At 33.8% G+C, this 6,779-nt stretch overlaps 1 protein-coding gene across 2 annotated transcripts in view; it reads right to left on the reverse strand.

The window, feature by feature from the left end:
- Positions 1-6,779, reverse strand: part of LOC106871625 (mucin-5AC) — a 591,942-nt gene that overhangs the window by 403,443 nt on the left and 181,720 nt on the right. The gene's annotated exons all lie outside the window — the stretch shown is intronic.

Here is a 6,779-nt window from a genome sequence, read left to right on the forward strand (position 1 = left end):
CTTAGTAATATAAGTTTGCATCCCAAAATTTATATATATATATATATTTATATGAAAACCATCCCACTTAAGCAGAGTAATACATAAAGGAGAGGAAGAGAATGGTATGTGTATGCATGTGTCTATATAAACACAAAGGAAGAAAGGAAACAAAAATGATTTGAGACATATGATGAGTTAAAATTGCATCCCCTATTTACCGCTTCAGCATATTACCATATTGTTAAGTAGATTGAACAATATTTAATGCTTGGGACATTAAACAGCTAAAGTAGAACTGAATGTGCAGAGGAAGAGAAATAATATTAGCTGATGGTTAATATTTTTCCGTTTATTTATTTATTTATATATTTATTATTTTTTGGTAAGTGCAGAAGATAACTTTAGACATGTTTAAGCTTTATTGGGCAGCCTCAAAGTGCAACTTTACCTTCACTTGCTGAAATATTGGCAATAACCAAACCAGTTAAGTAAATATATATAGAAATTTATATTTATTGATGTAGAGGAAAAGACTTATTTGAGGATTAAATAATTCTGAGAACCATCTTCATAAAATATAATAGTTAAGTAGGTAAAAGCATATTATATTACCATTAAGCTACTGGTATTCTCTTTAAGTTTACGTTCATGTAATTGGTTGGTTGGTTGGCTAGGTAGTTGGTATTTTCCCATTTTCTTTGCTTAGTAGATGCTGCATTTTTAAATTGCAAGCAATTATTTGATAGCAAAATTGTTTATGCCTTATGTTCAAGATGAAAGAACAAAGGTGCATTGTCAATCAATTTTCTAGATACATAAGGAAAAAGAAATTCAACAAATATCATAAAGTTTACAGTACCTGAATCTGAGGATTTATTTATGTGGTCAGTTTCTTTAAACAATATTATCATTTTATTAATGTCCACTGTTCTTAGCTAGCTTAGGTCAGAGGAAACTTACTGAAGGAGTTTCTCTATGGATGCATGCCTTACCTACCACCAACTTCCAATGGTTCCCAAGCAAGACTTCCCTTAGTTCTTCAAACAAAGAACAGCTGGCTAAATGGCCTGACATGTTTTTATAACAGATTGTAACTAAATACCACTGTCTATATGATAGTGACATTGCTTTAATGCAGAGTGCCAACAACGAGAGAGCACAAACACATGAACTTATACACAGTTGGTTTTCTACAGTTTCTGTCAACCAATTCCACTTACAGTCTATGGTAACAGAAGAAGACACCTGACTATAGTGCCACACAGGAAGGTTGAACCAGAAACCATGTAGCTTTGAAACACACTTGTTAATCACATTACCTAAACACAGACACACACACACACATATATATTTTGACGTTGAGAAGGGCATCCAGTTGTAGAAACCATGCCAAAACAGACATGGAGCTTTAACAGCCCTTCAGCTTGTCAGCTCCTGTCAAACCATCCAACCCATGCCACCATGGAAAACAGACGGTTAAATGATGATCACACACACATGCACACACATACACACACAAATATATATATTCATTATTCTTATACAAGAATGTTTTTGATAGAATAACCCATCAAATTAATCTAAAATGGTTTTTATTATAACTCAGCATAAAAACAAACATTAATATATTCATGCATATATATGTGTGTGTAAGTTAAATTCAAACTTACTAAAACAAACAAAAATGAAGAGAAAAAATAATCTGTAATAAGAAACATCATATACAGTTACTATACCAACAGTAAACTTTGGTTTTTACTGGAATATTGCACTTAAAAGACATGCATGAAGTTGAGGTGACAAATGATAAGTCTTCCATAAAAAAAAGGATACTGGCTACTTTAGTTACACTAACCTACAAATGTTCAATGTGAACATCAACTGCATGAATTGGAGGGTTTAGGAAAGCAGTTCTTCCTTTGTCTAACATACAAAAATGACGGTCTGGATAAACTGAAAAGAAACTGTTTCTCATTTTTGAGCAACATTTCCTCTTCTGTTGAGAAAGGTGGATGATGCCCTTAAGCTAAGTAGTTCCAAAGACTAACATCTAAAATTTCACATTGTTCCTTTTTTTTTTCCAAATTACTCTAAACTATTGTTGTTTAGATCTTGGAATAGACTTATATAATTTTGTCCATACATTTCTAAAAGTTTGCAATGTTATTATTTCTCCTTTGAGCTGGCACTCCATCACTTATGACAGTGAGTGTTGATCTAATGATCAGAACAACCTGCTTGTGAAATTAACATGCAAGTGGCTGGGTACTTCACAAATATGCATACACTTAACATAGTTCTCAGGGGGATACAGAATGTAACAAGGCTGGCACTTTGAATTAAAGGTACTACTAATTGTTGCCAGCTAAGTGAACTGGAGCAATGTGAAATATAGCTTTTTACTCAAGGACACAATGTGCCACCAGGAATTAAAATCATGCCCTTATGATCATGACCTGAAAACCCTAACCACTAAGCCACCAACTTTCACCTCATTGAACTACTAATTATATAGTGTGGTAAACAGTGTTTGCATGCAAACTAGTTTTAATTCCCTGTTGAGATAATATCCTTTCATTAACATATCTTTATGAACATCACAAAGTTCATGTTTTTTCATCAATAAAAATTCCTAAGTTAATTACCATCTTGCATACAGAACAAATAATTAAAAACAAAAATTTAAAGTAATTTCTATGACAGTATCACGTTTCAAACAAAATACTCAATATTAAAACTGTTCCTTAGTATAACTTTACTTCAATCTTCATGTTAAATAGCAAAAGAAATTCTACCAATAGAGAAAAGATATTTCTTCCACTACTAACCATCATCATCATCATCATTGTGGTCAGTTTAACAGCCACTTTTCCAGATTTACAAGGGTCAGACAGAGTTTACTGAGGCAGATTTTCTATAGCCTGATGCTCTTCTAATCACCAACCCACAGTTATTTACCAGCTAGCCATGGCTTGACATTTTTTACAGAATATTGAAAATAACATTCATTTACAACTTTTACATGATGTCAAGACAAAGATACTCAAACATACACATACTCACTCACACACACACACACACACTTTTTTCAGTTTTCATCAAATAAATCAGGTCACAGGCCTTTGGTTCATCTGGCCCAAGTTGCCACACAGGGGTGCTGAACCTGAAATCATGTGGTTGAGGAGCAGACTTCTTAACCTCACAGCCACACATGCCTACTTACAAATATTACAACTCTAAGCACTGAAACATTTCATGGTAAATATAGGACAACAGATTATATCTGTCCAAGGTATCTTAGAAGAGATTACTGTGAGAATTACTCAACAGGATGAAATTAAAGTGAATATTCATTCAATCACAACTGGTCACCAGGTATTATGGCTAAACCATCAGGAAAAAAGGAAAAGAACTAGCAGAAAAGAAGCCTATATCAACTCCCTTGTTTAGGTGGGTGGTTGAGAAAAAATATTTTTTAAAACTAGCTTAAATAGGTTTCATTTTGAAATGTTTACAGGGCAGTTGATACACGTGTAACCACTTCACTTCAAGCTCTTGCTTGATGAGGCTGGGGTCATGCCAGGTTAGTGGTTCCAGAGATGTCATGCATAGTTCCAGCCCCTCTATATCCTGACATGTGTAACCAGAACTGGATTGTCCAACACATATGATTGAAGATGGTAATGTTTATGTTCTGCTAAGCTGCACATATCACTGTCTCTTGAGTATTTATATGAGAAAAGAGGAGGGAAAGCAGACTCCACAAACATTTATGTGGCTTCAACAACTGATATTATTAGTGAACAATTATTATTAATGGTCAGAATATTATTGTTGTTGTTGTTTAATTCCAGGCAACCCTGATATGACAATCCTAGGACTAGGGACACTCCAGCAATAACAATTCTGTTATTTTTTATATCAAGGATACCTTCCATTTTAAGAAAGTAGGGTATGATTAGATAGAAACATGGCTGCTATTTCTTACAGATCAAGTTACCACATAGAGGTTTCCTCAAGGAAAAAAACATTAGCCTTATAGGTGGCAAAAAAATCAGCAAAAAACAGGTAGTTATTAATCAAGAAATTAAAGAGGTATTTTGAAAATGAGAGCTTAAAGTTTGTTTACTGAGAAAGGTTTAAATTTTAGGGATTAGTTCCCCAAATAATTCTCAAAAAGTATATTTTAACCAGAGCGTTTGAAGGATATCTTTTTAGGGGTAATATAAAGTACTTTTCATTTCAATGTACATTCTGTTTCACGCTTTTTTTTTTAATCTTTTAATCTGAAGGGAAGTCACTGCCTCCCCTACGATTCTTTAGAGGGCCTCGGAGACTGATAAGAGAAAGGGAGACTAGTGAGAGGAAGACCTGGCATAAATGCATGCAGCAGAATGGACCTCATTAAAAGAACGTAAGGTGTCAGGTGGTGGTGTTAAGCTGGTGAGGAACTGAGTCTACTTACCCAAGCAAGTGTTGTAAGTTTTAAACTGAGAACTTAAAGAGTTAGAACAAATACTGGAAGGCATCCAGTTTCACACGCTTAGTTCAGTTTATCTATTACTCTGAATTGATACATATTTCTATCAAGCCTAGAAAGATCAAAGACAAAGTTGACTTTAGAGGGATTTGAACTCAGAGCACAAAACATTAGAGCTAATACTGTGAGATATTTTGTCTGATGCTCTGACAACTAACATTTCTTGTGTTGCGTAGAGCAGTAGATCATCAGTAAATTTAGGTTTTTGAAATCCATATTGAATGCCAGATAAGTTTTGGCTGTACAGACTTATGAATTAAATTGCTTTATCTTATCCTATTGAGTATTATGTATCTGAGACTACCTATCCAAATGTAACCCTTTCTTTTTCAAGGTGATAGGATGTAATTTAGATAAGATTTGAATGCCATTTCTAACAGAATGAATGATTGTGTAAAACACCATTCCACACCAAGCTAAGAATAGCCAAAGTTGCAGATATTACAGTGAAAAGATGTGCCAGTAAGATGTTATGATAATGTTACGGTAAAATGATGTTACAGTGAGATGGTATTGTACTGAGATGTCATGCTGAGATAATGCTATGGGGAAATGATGTTTTGTTGAAATATTATCTAAATTTGTGGATTTGCTAATCTAATTCCAGTGGGGAACACCTTAGGGGGTTAATTGATTGAAATATCTTTACGGAATTGATTACAGGTGGGTGGCCAATCAAGAAGGATAATTGTTTAAAATTTTATCTTTACTTGTGGATTTACTTTTCTAATTCCAAGGGACAAAAGCTGTGGGAGAATAAGGAATACTATCTTTGGGAATTTATCGATCCAATTCCAGAGAAGCACACAAACAGAGGGATAATTATTTGCAGTATCTTCACTTGTGGATTTATAGAACTTAAATGTCGATGAATTTATCAGGTGAGATAGGGCTATTTGATTGCATTGAGAAGAGTTGCACATATGAAATGAATGAGGAATTTGCTGACTGGTAGCTAGAAAGCTGCTGGTAATCATTGGGATTAAGTAAAGGAGAAAGAGAGAAGTGACCAAAGTCTAACTCATTATTCTGTCAAATGTAATACTTAATTATTGACATTGTTTTTAATTAATCATTGTAGCTTCAAGATTTTCGTAATATGATTGCTTATTTTTAGAAGGACATTGTAGGGTAGGTTTGAGAGGCTGGATTTGGCCCGTTTGAACATGTAACAAGTAGAATATTTAAGCCAGATATGGCCGGTTTGAATACTAAAGGGTTAAAGAAATGTATTTAGTATTGAAATACGATGCATACCTATTATCAGAATACAATGAAAACCTCACTTTTTAAATTATGTCGCATTGTAGTTGTTATTGTTATTCTTTAACCCTGGTGAGCTCCGAATGACTAATGATCAAAGACATTCATCCATGACTAACCCATATTTTTCTTACATGTTGGACACCCCGGTCTGTATTATGTTCTTTTTTAAGATAGTATGGTTTGATATGAGGCAGATTTGGCTGCTAGATGATAACACAAAACTTGGTTGTTTATCAAGGATTTTCATAAAGAATGCTAAGAGGATTACAGATTGTGCGTGGCCATGTCAAGATCACCATAGCAACCTTTTCTTATGTAGCACTGTGGAAGTGAATATGAATCTGTAATTAATCACTCGGACAGACAGAAATTTATTGCTATGATATAGTGCCAAGTCATTATGCAGGAAGAGAAAATATCAATATAATTAGTTTGTTCAAGTGAATTTTCATATACTGCTTTCTCTGATAAGTTAATTGAAATAATTTTGTAATCTACAATGTCATCCAATACTGATAATGCAATGACAGCAACCACATATTTTGGTACAATCCAAGAGATATATTTTCTAAAATGGGTTAAACATTTTTTATGTGGCTTGAAGGTTAAGAAGAGGGGCATTAATAGATAAGAAGTTGAGAGAGATAAAGAGTGAGAGAGAAAGAAATATATAGAGTGAGAGAGACTTCTTTGTCCTGTTCATTATTGCTTTTGAATTGCATAGTAATAATAATAATAATAATAATAATAATAATAATAATAATAATGATAATAATAATTATAATAAATGCTTTGATGCAGTACCAGGCAGTGACTCTCATGGCTGCTGATCTTAACTTATTGGAAGTGTTATCATGTACATTGTTTTGTCTTGGTATAAAAGATGGGCTACAACAAATATTCTACTCAATACCACAGATTTGCATACAAAGCCCATACGTGTGTGTGTGTGTGTGTGTGTGTGTGTGTGTGTGTGAGAGAGAGAGAGAGA

Source organism: Octopus bimaculoides, chromosome 2 (assembly GCF_001194135.2).
Source record: "Octopus bimaculoides isolate UCB-OBI-ISO-001 chromosome 2, ASM119413v2, whole genome shotgun sequence".
Lineage (NCBI taxonomy): Eukaryota > Metazoa > Mollusca > Cephalopoda > Octopoda > Octopodidae > Octopus > Octopus bimaculoides.